At 38.7% G+C, this 16,449-nt stretch overlaps 2 protein-coding genes and 1 pseudogene across 2 annotated transcripts in view; 2 read left to right on the top strand and 1 right to left on the bottom strand.

Moving 5' to 3' along the window:
• Nucleotides 1–16,449, top strand: part of LOC145491344 (uncharacterized) — a 515,242-nt gene that overhangs the window by 157,644 nt on the left and 341,149 nt on the right. The window lies entirely within an intron of this gene.
• LOC145491351 (uncharacterized) overlaps nucleotides 1–16,449 on the top strand; it is a 122,422-nt gene that overhangs the window by 47,406 nt on the left and 58,567 nt on the right. The window lies entirely within an intron of this gene.
• Nucleotides 1,001–2,954, bottom strand: LOC145491414 (52 kDa repressor of the inhibitor of the protein kinase-like; annotated as a pseudogene).

Genomic DNA, 16,449 nt, shown 5'->3' with positions numbered 1-16,449 from the left:
TAAATACAGAACAATGATAGGACCGAAAGAACAAGGGGGCCTAGACATGGCTGATTTTCAAATAATCAATGATACTCTTAACGTTGTTTGGATAAGAAGATAAAGTGACAGCAATGGAACCTCAAGTTGGATTCATATCCCTCTTTCCTATCTACAACCAGTTGGTGGGCTGTTTCTCCTCCAGTGTAATATGTATTTCTTTTAGGTGTTTAATTAGGTTGCTTTGGATAAGTTCACATTGGGATAATCAGGCCTTTATATACAACTCCTTGTGAATATCACACCACTTTTCGCCGACCACTATTTGTTGTATTTTGCTGTATTTTTTGTCCCCTCTACTTATAATAGAAATGTTTTCTATTCGGCTGAGCGAAGCGAAATAGAATAGAATTTGACATAAAGCTACTTAAAGTTGATATACCGATTGATTTTTACAAAGAAGCTCTGTGCACCTGGCGAAGAATGAATTGCAGTAGTCCTCATACCAAAAAGCAGGCATTAAATGAAATTGTTTGGAACAACCAACACGTTAAAATAAAAGGATGTTCCATTTATTAAAAAATGGCACGACGCTGGATTAAACAAAATTGAAGACTTCTTTCAATGTAGCATGTCCTTAACTTTTAAAGAATTCTGCGGCAAATTAAAACGAACTTTTTAAACTACTACGGTCTACGCCACGCAGTCCCTCAAGAGTGGATCACTATTCTCAAAGGAAATATTATTGAACCTTTAGAAAAACGTTCTGAGAAGGATAAGGATAAATAATCTTTCTTCCAAATCGGCAACTAAATTCTTTGTTAAAAGTAAATTCGTTACGCCTACAGCTGAACGAAGGATGAAAGAAGCCAATCTAAAAGAAGATACAATACGACTCATTTATAGTCTTCCGTTTAATGTTAATTACCAAAGACACCAGCCTCGCCATTTTCCAATACAAGATAATTCATCACATTCTACCCACAAATTCGACTCTTTTTAGAGATTCAATCAAGGAACATGATAGATGTCACCTCTGTAGCGAAAGACAAACGTTAACCCATCTTTTTGTTACCTGTGCTGAAGCTCGGCTTTTTTCGGTCTTCCTTTACTAATTGGTAGAACTCCAAAAACGGAGATACGATCCATCTCATTAAAAGTGAAATAATCTATATGACGTGACTGATAACTTCGCTCATCGTTTTGGCTTAAGCCTCTGCCTGATCAGGGGCGGATCCAGAAAATTCAGAAAGAGGGGGCCGAGTACCCCACCCTCCCCTCCGCCCCGAATGAAAACTTCACTTTTCAGGAGATGTAGCATACATGATTGTGGGCGTATTCGTGATGTAAAGTAACGTTAACGTTTCGGAAGATAGAATTAAAGAGCATTTTAAAAAACGATTTTCAAAGCAAAATCGTAGTGTTAGTGGTAGGCGAACCGTTAACAGATTCATTGCATTTCATTTATACATCCAGTATTAATCGAAATAAATCACTGCAGTGGATTGATAAATGTCATCCTTCTCTGGTTTCGTTTGGCGTACTCGTCAACAACTGCATTATAATTTAAAGGTATGTCTTTGTGAATAAAGAGCAGCAACAGTGCATTTAGACGTTCTTCTCCCATGGTGCTGCTATAAACACTGAAGAGTTGTTACGTTCAACAGTTGCACTTGTAACTGGGGTGATCAACAGGAGGCGCAGAATTGAGTGGACATTGGGGTAGAGGTTTGAGCTGCAGGCTTTCAATGTCTCTTGCAGTATCGGGGGTTTTACGGTAGCGTTGTTCCTAAAAATAAAAGCTAGAATTAACACATATTTCAAGACAAGGTATAATCTGTTTTTTCAGCTTATCACAGTTTCACTATAAACTTGGTAACCCATGTAGAGCATTAACGCAGAACAACATACCAGAAGCACTTCCACAGCTCCAGCTCCCGCGACGCACTGCTTGGGGACGGCAGATCAGGGGAATAATGCTGAATAAGTTTCTCTTGAGAAGACTCGTTAAGCTGCTGTAAGTTGGCAGGTATCGGTAGCAGTCCAAGCAATGCCGCTTCTGATAGTCCATTAAAGTGGGTATTTATTTGCTCCAACAAGTTGTCAAGGAAGGGAAGAAATATTGCCCGTCGAAAGTAGACGACTGGTGTCCTGGCATTGGTGTTGTTTCTTAATGTCTGCCTACCACAAGTTCGAGGGATGCTTACCTTGACGTTTGCCTTCTTAGCCATCTTGTTGATCTTTTCATACACAGAACTTGCAAATGCTGTTTTAGCATTCTTGCGCATACCTTTCATCTGTTCCTTCACAACGTTAACATGCTTGTTGCCTCAATAACATCCAGTGTGGAACCGTGTAACGAACGGCCTAGTCCTACGGTGAAACGTTCTAGAAGGGAAACGTTACTTATCATGAAAACACCGAATGATAATCAAGCTTGCTCTTTAGAACTCGCTTTCACCTGGCACAAGTAGAAACAACTGATCCATTTTTGAAACATCATCAGCAAAGTGTTATTGCTGTAATGATTCTAATCGTTTCTGTCAGAATTTTCTATCGAGAAATTAACTCAGGATTATAAATCAATTTACGCAAAACCTTTGCGACAAATCATTACATTGAGTGCTTTAATATAAGCTAAAGTTTAATATTTTTACTTCATTTGCCTTTTTGCTGGGGCGGATGATCACCAAACAAAGTCTCCAAGGCAGAGCTCGAACGTTGCCCGCCAACAGACAGATACACATCTAAAAAAAAAACGATTACGTTTAACTTAGGTCAAATAAGTAACGTACTCACCTGGTTCACGATGAAATGTAAACAGTATCTTCTTTGCTTTCCTCGAAAACTTCAGAAAAATATTTCACTCTTCAGCAGTACAGCAAGGGACACGGCGTGACAATATTCGTGTCCAGTGTTCCTCGTCATTTCAAACCGAAAGAAACGCATGTTACATTTGGCGGTAACAATTAGCGCGAATTTTAATTTTTGGGTTACGTTTGTTTGAATATTTGATAATATATTATAATAGTTAACACAAAATATATTTTAAATAAGGAATGCTCCGAAACTGAATAAAACTGAAACTTAATTGTATAATTATAACAACATTCAAAGGACGGTTAGAAGGGTTGGGGTAGTACAAAAACGTTTTGAAAATAGAAGGAAAAAAAGGGGGCCGCGGGCCCCTCGGCCTCTCCCCTAAATCCGCCTATGATGATTATAGCCAAATACTGTTTGTATACTGCTCCAAGAAAAGAAGAGTTTTATCTGGATGCCTTCCTAGCGATCCTGACAAATAAAATTAAAATTGAGAAACATGAATCTAAGTCACAAATAAATATGTAAGAAAGCCACCTATTGTAGCTACCATCCTACATGAAAGAAATGTAAGATATTGATAAATACAAAATAATGTTGGCATTGTAAGTTGTGTTAGTATTGTTAAATCGTAAGTTATCGGTTAGCACAGTAAGTAGAGTAGGCAATTTATGTATGTAATCAAGAGAGTACGATCATATTCTCTTGATGTAATGTAATTTTATTGTTGCAATAAAAAAAGGCTTTAAACAGAAGCAAGGCTGTACTTTCAAATCTTCCATTTTCAAATGTATATTTTTCTGTTATTATGCGAAGTACTTCTGTTGTATGGTAAAGAACAGCCAGTTATTTACATCACCTGTGAGGCGCCTAAGTACTGGGTTAGTGTAAAATAGCACTTGACAGGAAGCTTTAACCTGTCCTGGACTAAGTGTGGCACCTCAACACCCCCGTCCCCACCCCTGATGAGTAAAGTCATTGCTCTGGATTTTGAGAGAGTTGAAGTTCCAGACTGTTACTTAAAAGTAGTAACAACCTGCCAGCTTGGTTCTTGTCAAAACAAACCCCTGCACTATGGGGCTAGGCAAACATCGACGGCAGAAACCAAAGTAGAAACTTTGTAGTGAAATATGGTAGGTCACTAGACAGAGCGCCATTCCATTCGTGGTCAGACATGATGCTTGGTGATCAAAACCTCCAGTGTTGCAGTTGTCAGTAAGTTGCATAGGATTTGGTTTACATGGTTTATCACAACATATTTGTTATACGTTGTAAGCGACTTAATACTTTGTAAATCATATTAGATTAGGCGTAGTTGCCCTGCTTTCCTCATCGATCCTACACGTAAATGCAGTAATGCTGCTTGCCCCTCATTGTTCACTTTCGCTTTCTTAACCTGTGCAAAAAAACTGAGAATAAAAAAAAAGAGTACTACATGATCTTTCTTGGTCCTCGTTTTCTAGACTTCCGAAATTCTGCAAGTTCTCCAGTCAATGAGATACCTTGAACATTCCATAGTGGGAAAATTGCTTGGCCAAATTGGAGTAATTGTAATTTGTAATTTGTAATTGTAATTTAACCAATATTATTGACACGTACAATGATTTCCCTCATTTTGACCCATAATAGCGAAGTGTGGGGTGTCTAAATAAGATCAGATTTTATGTCTTGGACATTTCACCAATTGAAAAAGAACCCTTACAGTTTTGTAAACGTTACTTATAAGTTAATAAGACGGCATCTAATATTGTATGCCGGTCTGAACTTGGTCGATTTCCTCTAAATCTTTGAAATAAATAAAAACATTCTTAAGAACATGAGTTATGTTCAAAATGAGGATCGAAACTGTCTCGTCATGCTGTCGCAGATAACAAACAATTATTGGATGAGGTTTTTGTGATAACCGGAATAATCTAGGTCGAGGTAAGTGTTATCAGCCGAAGCCGAAGGTTGAGGCTGATAACACTAACCGAACCTTGATTATTTCGGATATCACAAAAACCGAATCTCATAGCTGTTCAATTATACATTGTTTTAAAGAAAATAACGACAAACGCATTATCGCACCGAACACAGTTTATTTTCGACAAGCCATGTTCCTACGTGAACTTGACATTGCTCTTGGAAATCAAGCATTGCGCGCGAAACCTGCGGATTATTCACTAATCTGCCAGCAGATTAGTGAATAATCTGTAGGTTGCGCTGTTTCCTAGAATTAAATGTAGGCTTTTAGCCAATGAGAAGACAGATGGTGACTACAATGTATAATAATGTCAGTTGTCGATTTTCGCCGTCATGGTAACAACAGTTTTTATTCAATTCCAATCTTATGAAGCGATTAAATTATTATATTACCTTTAACTTTAATCATGACACTTAAGCTGACGTTCAGGTCACGCATCTTGAAGAAGACATGAAAATGAAATATATCGCTCAGTAGAAACATCCCTTTGTATTCCGCAAAAACTGCAATTTTATTTTATTTCTATCTGCAGTTATACACCCTCGATTTATTTATAATTGACCACACGGAGCATACAATCTTATTGAGTAGGAAGAGAGTATATAAATGAATGAAGGAAAAGAATGAATAGTTAACCTTTGTCTCCTGTTGTCATCTCTTACGCGACCTTACAAGGAAAACCTCTACCCACATGTTCTGCGTAACACTGTAACGCTAAACTCGTACCTAGGCCTTTTAGCGCTGTGCAAAAAATATTTTGGTTGACATATAATTGACAATAGCCTGATTCTCAGATGTCCGAGGTTGATCGCGGCCCTTTCGCTTCACCTCTCTCCCGACAGGGGGAGAGAGAGAGCCCAAATATTTTGAACGCAATCCGCCCGAGGGGGACTCCCATATAAAAAGGACAGGGGTGCTCGTCGGAAATTTTGCAAAGAACCCCTAAGAGGAACCAAGATCCTATTTAATGGGCGTGTCTTGAAAATTATTTTAGCCCTGAGAGATACCAATTCGAAAACAACGCATTAACTTTCACAATTTTTAATAGCGTTAAATAATAATAATAATAATAATAATAATAATAATAGATTTGTATAGCGCCATATCCAGGGCTCATGGCGCTTTACAGTAAAAAATGTTATTAAAAATAAAATTTACATTAAAAATTTACATCAGTGATAAAAAATTACTAACAAATAAAATAGCTAAGCTGTAAAAATGAAAGTAAAACTAGGAATCATTAAAACCTTTAAATAAAAACTGACTAACTTAACTAAGTGACTGACTAACTAACTAGCTAAACTATCTAATCTACTAATTAACTAACTAACCAAAAGTCTAGTTATAAAATTTGTTAAAAAGATATGTCTTTATACAAGTCTTAAAATCTGATAGCGAGCTGCTCCCTCTTATATTGTTCGGAAGAGAGTTCCATAGGCTAGGTGCTACAAAAGAGAAACACCTATGACCATAGCCTATTAACTTGACAGGTGGTACTTTCAAGAGGTTTTTGGAGGAGGATCGAAGATTTCTGCTTGGTACATAAGGCTCTAGCAGTTCAGTAATGTAATTAGGGGCCTGGCCGTTGAGCGCTTTATAGGTTAAAAGTAAAATCTTATAATTGATGCGCTGGCTTATTGGAAGCCAGTGTAGCTGCTTTAAAACCGGCTTGATATGATCGTATTTCCTTGTTCTGGTAACAACGCGAGCCGCAGCATTCTGGACATTTTGTAGACGATCTATCAAAAATTTTGGTAGTCCATATAGAAGCGAGTTGGCGTTATCTAGTTTGGAAGTGATGAATGCATGTACTAACTTTTCAGTGTCTGCTAGAGATAGACAGACTCTTATCTTGCTAATGTTTCTAAGATGGAAGAGACAGGCCTTGCAGGTACTGGTAACATGTTTTTCCAGTGACATGTACTCATCAAAGATGACTCCAATGTTCTTTGCAGAAGTAGATGGCTCGATCTGTTCACCAGACACATCGACGTGGTCTATTAATGGGGGTGGACGATGTCGTGCGCTCAAGATCAAAAGCTCCGTCTTTCCTCTGTTTAGTTTCAGCTTATTGCACACCATCCACGAGTCGATCTCAGAAACACATGCTTCTATTTTAGCTATAGAACCAGGTTGTTCGGCGTAGTTGGGCTTAAATGAGAGGTAGAGCTAGGTGTCATCAGCGTATAGATGGTAGTTAAGTCCGTGCCGTTTGATGATGTCCCCGATGGGCGATGTGTAAAACAAATAGATTCCATATTGCCGTGCGTCTGTTCAGTAATAGATCACAGAAGACGTCAAAATGTGGTAAGAACATCAGTGACACACTCAGCTATCGCCTTGAGTGCCACTATTTTGTTCTTACCACATTTTGACGTCATCTGTGATCTATTACTGAACAGACGCACGGCAACATGGAATCTATTTGTTAAATAGAAACAGAACTAGCACGAGCTGTTGACGTAATCATGGCGCGAGCAAAGAGAATTTACATTTTGATAATCAAAGTTAAAAAGTCTGACAAGAAATAGAAAACATGTTCTCCGTGTTTCTATCGAGTTACAGAAACACTTGTCAAAGTTTGGGAGAACTCGAAAAAGCTGTGGAAACGCTCACATGTGGCTCGTGCTCCCACAGCATTTCTCGTTCTCCCAAACTTCCACGTCCACTCGTGTTTCTTTTAAACTTGTTAAATATCATTTTCTCAGCCAATCCGGTGAGAAGTTCCGAAGAGCTTAGGTCCGGTTCAAACGTCGAACTTTACATGTGCCGAACCTAATAGTCCCAATTAAGTACACGACGAGATCGACGTTTGAATCAATGAAGTTCGACAGATGTTATTTGGGTCGACCCGGGAATAAAGTTCGACATGGCCAGTCGGTCAGTTCGAATACGGAGCGACTCCGATTCAAACGTCGAACTTTTCATGTACCGAACCTAATGCATACATTACAAATACATCAAATAAATTAATTTTTACCCAGAGATCTTCACGTTTCCTATTTTTGTCATGCGCACACACCTTGTTTTGATCTTTCGGAACAAAATAGCGGGAAGAGCGGGACGATATGAGTTCCTATCATCGAGAGCACGAAATATACTTGCCTGATGTGTATAAACCACTTCTGCATGCGGCGTTTCGTATTTGAAAACGATGAGATTGTAGCGAGTTGGAAAGCAACCAGTTCGGTGGCGTACTGCGAGTCATGTTTTTGAGGACCTTTGAGAGAAAATGACCAAAATAAATGAATCTTGAAGAAACCGACGACAGGAACGAACTGGATATGGGGACGAGGAATTGTGATGTTCCTTTGGGAACAAGCGATAATATCAGGCAAGCCAAATTCAAAAATCGACTTCAGTTGTTTAATACTGATGGCAACTGGAGTCGCCTTTTTCGACTTGTTCTACCCTCCTTTATCCCACTTGCAAGAAAAGCAAGCTCTTCATTTTCACAATTTTTCTTTCCCACATTTTCCCGCCATTTTGGTCAGCAATAACCATCGTTCGCAATAGTGTCTCTTTTATTTTTGCAATTAAGTTCGATTAAATTAGGTTCGACGTTTGAATCAACTGCCGAACTTAGTTATTTGGGTCGACCCAAATTGGTATTAGGTTCGGCACATGTAAAGTTCGACGTTTGAACCGGGCCTTAGTCCATCAGTGTAAAATCGTACCTTTTAGAAATAAACATTGTGTGAGAATTGCAATTTGCATTGGTTTTACACTTTTTGCACTGGTGCTTTTAGCCTATTAGAATGACATCGCTGGATGGCATTAGTATCAGGGGCGGATCCAAGGGGGCTGGATTGGGTGGCTAGCCAACCCCCTTTACAACAGCCCACTAAAAAAATATAATACGTGGAAAAACAAACGAAAATATGTGGGTCCCAAAAAAGGTAGAAATACGTTTCAAGAGTTAGCAGTGTTACAGTCTCCAATTCGTCCTTTCCAAATCGGCATGTTTTAAGACAAACGTACAACAACTTAAAATAAAGTAAGGTATCATTTGGTGGCAGAATGGTAGTAGCCACCCCCCATTAAAAAGTCATGGATCCGTCCCTGATTATTCAGTCATTCAGTTCTCCTCCTCCTCCTTCTCCTCCTCCTCCTCCTCCTCCACCACCTCCTCCTCAATCAATAAGTAATAAAAGTAAAGCAATTATAAAAAAGGAGACAATATGAAAATTTGAAATAATTCTTCGCGGAAGAAGAAGAACACTTCTCGAGCTGTGAAACCCTCGCACATGAGTTTTTGGCAAAGTCTCGCTTGAAAGCCGCTGTCAAAGCTATTGATGGATCGAATTATACCACCACCTTTGTTGCATACCAAATAGTCTTTCAGTTACTGTAAACGCAATATGACTAGAGCTAGCAACGGGTACGCACTACAAATATAGCAATGGCCCGCCTCTACTCGAAAACAATTACGCGAAATGTTAGTACCCAATCTACCTCTCAGACTACTCATGCTCCCAAAACTCTGTCACGTGACATCACGTCCTCCAGCTAACACACAGGGGCGCGATCCATTCAACCAAACTTTCCGGGCTGAGGTTCGAAAATTTCTTGGTGGGAATGGATCGCGACGCGTCCGGACGGTCTCGTTCCATGCCGCTCGCAAAACGAGTTTCCCGCTTATTTAAAATGGAGAATGTTGGATCACTGTTGCTAGTATTAGAGCAAGATGACAATTTCGACGGTGATATCAATGATATTGTCTGAGCTGTTTAATGCGTAGTAATTTGACCCGTATATTGGGCTATCTTGAGAAGACCGCACGAGACCGTTCCCGGATATTTGCCGTATGAGTTCTAACACCACTTTCGAATGATGAAAAGAGCATTCCAAATTCTCTTGGGAAATAAATCGTTTTTAAACAGTTAAAACATACACTTGGCTTGCCAAGCAGCTACAGACGGACCTGTTGTAACTGCACATGGATGTACGAGTAACACCGATAGATCCGCTGTTAACAATCCAAAAGCTGCAATGATAAGTGTTTTCCTCCATGTTGTACATGAAAAATACCGAACAGCGAGGTACTGGGATTGAGAATGGGTCGGAATGGTCAAATTTTCGATCGGACCGGTCCAACCGGGAAAAGTGGTCCACCTCGAAAGCTGGACCGACTTTTTCGAAACTTTTCCGGTTGGACCGAACCGATCCATTCAGTTTTAGACCGAAATTTCAGTTAATTTTGGTTGAATGGATCGCGCCCCAGGTGCTTTCCATTATGCCAAAGATTTCGGAAATTTCGGTGGGAGGTCAAATGGAAAAGTCCATTTTGGTTCCTTCCGACCAGAATATTCGGGATCACCTCTGGAGGTGGTCCATTTACTCCGGTTGGAATAGTCCGAGCGAAATTGCCGTTCCATTTTGACAAACCGGTTCATCGACCTACTTCTCTTCACTTATGTAGAGAACTCGGAAAAGGAATAAAAAATAATAAGGGCCATTCCTCTTGGTTGGCCCGGTTTTATTGGAAAATGTCATTCCATTTTCCTCAGGTATCCCCACTGGTCTCTGACCGGTCGGTTTGGCATAATGGAACGCACCCACCATCTACGGGTACATTACAAACTCACAAAGTGACCAGCTTTCAGTTGGTAGAGCTCTGCACCGGTATCGCAGAGGTCACGGGTTCGAATCCCGTTTAGACCTGAATTTTTTTCGGGCTTAATTCACACCTGCTTAAGTTATGCGGATAACTTTTATGATCAATCATGTCTTCATATCTTTCTCCGTGGTTGAAATGTATGCGCTTTTACATATTTATGTACGCTAGGCCCACAAAAGCAGTAGGAAAATGTTAATAATAATGATGTTATCTACCTTTGGTATGCGTCTGTCCTCCAAATAGTGAGAACCAGGGGAGAACCGATCAAAATGTGAGAATAAAGCGTGATGTTTCAGCCAATCAGAACGCGCGTTATATGGAAACTCTATTAAAATTTGTCATAAATTATGAGCTGGGTGCGTGACCACTTTCGAAGTGCATTGTGGGATGTAGTTCTTAGTACAACATTTAGTTGAAGCCTGAAGCGCTTGATTTGCGCTTGAAAGCGGTGAGTGGAACCATGGCTGCAGTATTTCAAGGAAATAAAACTAGGGCAGAATCGAGAAGGTTAAAAAGAAAGGACAAACAAGATGAGCTAGGAGTGTGTCGGATCAGACGGAGTACAGGAGATCAACGTTCACAAACTCTTGGCTCTGGCTTCGTCGTTAAGGATCTGCAGATTTTTCCAGGCCTTGATTTCTTTTACTGTCTTATATCAAGCGACAAAGTCTTCCTCAAGGATGACTGTAACATAGAAAGTTATTACTTGGACTTTAAAAAGTTAGATTCAAGTGACTTGAAAACAATTAAGTTAACAGACGTCGCTGACGATCCAGCCAACTTTGTCCGTACTTCCGGCTTGGTTGTAATTCCCATCAACCCATCCAGAAAATGTCACGAAAGTGAAAGCATTTTTGATTATCGACCATTTAAAGTTCCAAGCGTAGGAATCGCACCTGGCGAGGACTTAAAGTGTTACTTTGTAGATGATGGTCTTCCTGGGCAAACAAACTTTTCGGTGATAGCACTGGAGCTGAAACCATCAGAGACCGTTTCAACGCAGTATCAAATTCATGAAGCCCTTGAACGTCCTTACACAACGTATGATGAACTTACTCGTCACGGGAATCGTAAGCCCTTTGGTGCTGCCATCTTGAAGAAGCGTAGTAACAACGAATTTATGGCGGCTGGAGCCCTAACCTTTACAGATAACGAATGCAGAAACATAACTTCCGCGTTTTTTCCACTCCATCTAGTCAAACGTAAGTACGAAAGGCGACTGTGTCAAAATTGTTGCATCTGTTCAGTTTAGCAGAAAACAACGGCAGTAAACATGAACTGAAACCTGCAACGGCGGATAGCGAGAATGGCCGAAATAATTATCGGGTGTAGCTCCTTATGTTGTGTATTGTCGTCGCTCTTGGTCACTTGTGTGTACGAAACAATAGAAGCTGTTTAAAATACCAAACAAAAGCAGGTTATGAGAGCTGTAACACTACCGCTTTCAATTAGGCAAAGTCTGTTTCTTTATTTGTGTTGCTTTATTAACAGAGTGAATTCGTATAACCCGTTCATTATATGCCAATGAGGCGCATAATATTCTAATGGATTTTAGTATAAATATCTACTAGCGTTCTATCAGGAATGCTGTTCTCTGAATAGCTACGCTACTCTATCTATTCTGTGATAGATAGTGAGATAGTGAGTAGCGTGTCTGTGTGCACTTGTTAACAAAGTGACGGCCGCTTCTTGGCATTTTTGAAGTGTCTGTGAAGAGGATTTAGATAAAGTTTTGAACGACTAGTAGATTTTCACTAAAACATTTGGATTATTCGCTCTCAATTTCTATGTGTGATAGTTGACTCGGGCTGTGCCCTCGTCAGCTATCATGCAAAAGAAATCTCGAGCTCATAATCTAATTCTTATTAGAAAACAGTCCTTAGAAAATACACATGGAGATTGGTTAAAAATCGTGTTTCCATAACTTGATAGAAACACAGAACTAGCATGAGCTGTTGACGTAATGATTGCATGAGCAAAGATAATTTCCATTTTTATAATAAACAATTATCGGATGAGGCTTTTGTGATATCCACAATAATCAAGGTCGAGGTAAGTGTTATCAGCCGAAGCTGAAGGCCAAGGCTGATAACACTAACCAAGACCTTGATTATTGTGGATGTCACAAACACTGAATCTAATAATTGTTTTATTATACATTGTTTAAAGAAAATGCATTATTTAAACAACAAATGCATTATTGCACAGAGCACAGTCTATTTTCGACAAGCCATGCTTTTACTTCGCTGTCTGTCAACTTGACATTGCTCTTGGAAATCATGCATTGCGTGCACAACCTACAGATTATTCACTAACATGCCACCAGATTAGTGAATAATCTGTAGGTTGCACCGTTTCCCAGAATTAACTGTAGGCTTTAAGCCAATAAGAAGACAGATGGTGACTTGAATGTATAATAATCAAAGTTAACAAGTTATTTTCCTTTTTTTCGTTGCAGTGTTTTCTTAACGAAAAAGAAGACATGTTCTCCATGTTTCTATCAAGTTATGGAAACACTTGTGAAAGTTTGGGAGAACTCCCACAGCACTTCTCATTCTCCCAAACTTCCACTCGTGTTTCTATTAACAAATTGACGTCAGTTTTTTTATGTGTCTGTCCTCTTATTGATGATAGATTGCATCATAACATTGTCAAAGTGGCTGTGGAACCATGAGCCACAGTAAACTTTGGCAATGTTATGACGAAATTTATCATCAATAAGAGTACAGACGCATAAATAACTGACATCAATTTGTTTTTTACAATAACATTAGCCCCCAAAATGGTCAAATGTGGAGAATATATGAGGGAAAAGACGCTGTGAACAAAGATGATTGAATTTTATTTAGAATCATGCGAACATTGTCAATAGCTTTTCTTGCTTTTTGAATGGCTACTTAAAAAAGTACATAGAATCTCATTGGTTAAAAAGTTGACAGTTTGACAGCTGAAAGTTCAACTTGCATAAATTGAAATTTTATCCTTGTGCACTCTTATTGATAAAAAATGAGTCAATCCGCACGCAAGAAATTAGACAGTTATTGTAAAAAAACTTGGTGGAAACACGGTAAATGTTTTCTATTTCTAAAGTAATGACCAGTTTGGGTGCACAACATCATTTTGCCGCTGGAATGTACTGGACTGTTTTTATTTCAATTAAAGCTTGTTATTTTGAATAAATGTCTACGATTAGGAATTTGAAGCACTAGGATAGTTTTCCATTCATCCTTAAATTCCCAAAATTTAGAAATGTGGACAAATGGTATGGAAATTTCTTGGGAAATTTTGCAAAACATCCAGAAATTATTGAATTTTCGCTGTTGCTGGTTTCCCTGTATTGTTCATGCATTTTTCCCGCCGTTTAGTTCCCGCTTTTAAGTCACGTAACCTGTTTGAGTGTGCATGTAATGGCAAGCATTGGCAAATGTTGTAGTTGTGTGTATACGATTCACTCGAAGTAATGACGGATAAGACGGATAACAATGCAGTTGATTGATGGAATTATGTACAAGCAAACAAGAGCATCTCATTGGAGTGTTAGTTGAATTAAAGTCGGTGAACTTGAGTGAATCTTGCCTATTGAAACCAAGGGAATTGGAAATTAGCCCTTACGTTCGCAAAGTGAACCATTCAACCAAAAAACCGGAAGGAAAATCAAATTTGAAAATTCTGGTAAGAAATCTTCGAAAATTTGGATACAGAGGGGGGTGAATAGGTTTTCAGATCGACGGATTTGGCCTTAAAAGGCACACGGATTGTGGATTTTTGTGGTAAATTGAGCAGATTCACAGATTTTGAAAATAAAGTGGATCGTGGATCAGCTGTGAATTTTGGCAAGGATTCTGGATTGTGCCTCTATTGATGTTCGAATCTTAGGTCCTAAATGAAATTTGGATCATAGATCTTTCTTCAGCCTTTGTTGGTATGTTAATGAGTTCATCCAAATTATTTCTTTTTTCGAATGAAGCTCATGTAAACTCAGGTGTCAGACTTTTATTGCAACTGTACTGTGTTAAAATCATCAAGCGTATTCATTTGCCTTCTTTACTATTTGGGTGAAATTTACACTGGTATTCACATTTACCAGTTTACCTTTTACACTTCTGTTTCCGGATGTGGTTGTGGTTTTGGATTTGAACAAAAATATTTGTGGATTGACGGATTTGGTGAAAAAAAGGCACGGATCGGGGGATTTGCATACCCCTATTCTCCCTCCTCTATACATCTAATAGTATGTGAGTTTGTTCTTGTGTTTGTAAATTCTGGAAAATGCTGTTCCATTCGTCAATGGAAATTTCTGGAAATTCAAACCAGAATTTTTCAGGGAATAAAAAATGCCATTAGTTTCAGTTTGGTGCGTGCTTTTATAATAATTGTTATTATTGTTTTCCTCATTACCATTCACTGATTCTCATTGGCACCCATACACGTTATTCCAAAATGGCCACCATTTAAGTATTCTTTTGTTTACTTGCAAATTAGCCCTTTTTGCCTCGCTCTTAAACTCAAAATTCAAAAGAATATCTTCCCTTAAATGAGGCAACAAGGGCTCATTTTCAAGTAAACACAAGAATACTAAAATGGCGGCCATTTTGGAATAAGGTGTATTGTAAGTGGGTGAGGGAGCGCATTATACCCGACAGTCTAAAAGTTATTTTAATCAGCCTCAAAAAAATTTCTTTAGCATATGTCATAGTACATGTAGCGGAGTTATGCTAATGCAAATCATATGTTAATTATTAAGTGGGTTTTCAACAATAGTTAATGCATATTATGCAATTCCATCTTTTTTTGTAGAAACATCTGAACCTTTTTCTGATCACATTGAGTACCCAGTCCCAGTTTCTGAACAGCAAGCTTCTGTTGATAATGCCCCTTCAATTGAATTCGAGTCACCTGGAGTGGCAAGTACAGGTAATGAATACAATATCCACATTACAATTTGTACCTCTTGATTTTTCAAATATATCACACAGAATTCCACAATAGAATATAGATGCCATTTCCAGTGTTTGCAAAGATCTGCAATAGTTCCAGAGATATTTAAGTATGAAAAATGTGTAAAATATGCAAATGAGATGACTGATGATGTCATACACTCAACCCAATATTATCTCGAGTATATAAATAGAGCTATCTTGGTCAATTTGCAGCACAGACCACTGAAACTTGGTAGGCTAATAGTTCAACAGGCAAAACACATACAGCTGTAAAAAATTCTGTTCCCAAAGACCCATGGCAACTCACTGTTTTTCAATCAATCAATCAATCAATCAATCAATCAATCAATCAGTCAATCGATCGATCAGTCAGTCAGTCAATCAATCAATCAATCAATTTTTATTTAAAACTCAAATTAAATCTTAAAATGGTCTTCCTAGGAGTCATGTGAAAAATTACAAAGAATATATTAACTATATTAACAGGAATGCATTAACCAACATTACATTACATTAAATAACCAACTAATTAACTAGCATACAATAAAAACCTATAAAATAAAACTTTCTTTAATTTATAGTGCACTAAAAATCCCAGGACTCCAAGTGGCCAACTTGTGTCCACATGCTATTTATCTGCAAGGGTACGGGACTTATGTTCATGGATCTGAGACTTGCACTCAAAGTTTGCTGGCAAACTCATTCCCAGGGTCTCTTATCTTCCCAGCCCCTGGAGTGAGAAAGAGGAGGGTGGCAAGATGAGAGATCCTGGGAACGGGGTTGGTTTGCTGGCTGTGTGAGTCCCAGGACTCACTACAACCTTTCTCTAGATGGATCACACTTCCACGGGAAGCGAGGCCAGAGGCGGAGAATGCAGGGGGTTGTGGTCAAGTTTTTTGTACAGGTTACAGACATGACTTGAAAGTTGCAAGAGTAAAAGAAAACAATATTATTTTTAGATCCTTTAGTATTATTGTAAAGAAGTATATCTAAAACGTAAATTTCACCACAAGCTAATACACAAACATTTATGTGATTTACTGACCTGGTCCTGTTGGATTATATGCAGCCAAAAATGTCATGTTTTATAGGGGGTGGGTCATGTAATTTTTCACCTTCATTGAGTG

This window comes from Orbicella franksi, chromosome 6, assembly GCF_964199315.1.
Source record: "Orbicella franksi chromosome 6, jaOrbFran1.1, whole genome shotgun sequence".
Taxonomy (NCBI): domain Eukaryota; kingdom Metazoa; phylum Cnidaria; class Anthozoa; order Scleractinia; family Merulinidae; genus Orbicella; species Orbicella franksi.
The sequence above is the reverse complement of the archived record's forward strand: the minus strand, read 5'-3'. Positions and strand labels throughout refer to the sequence as shown.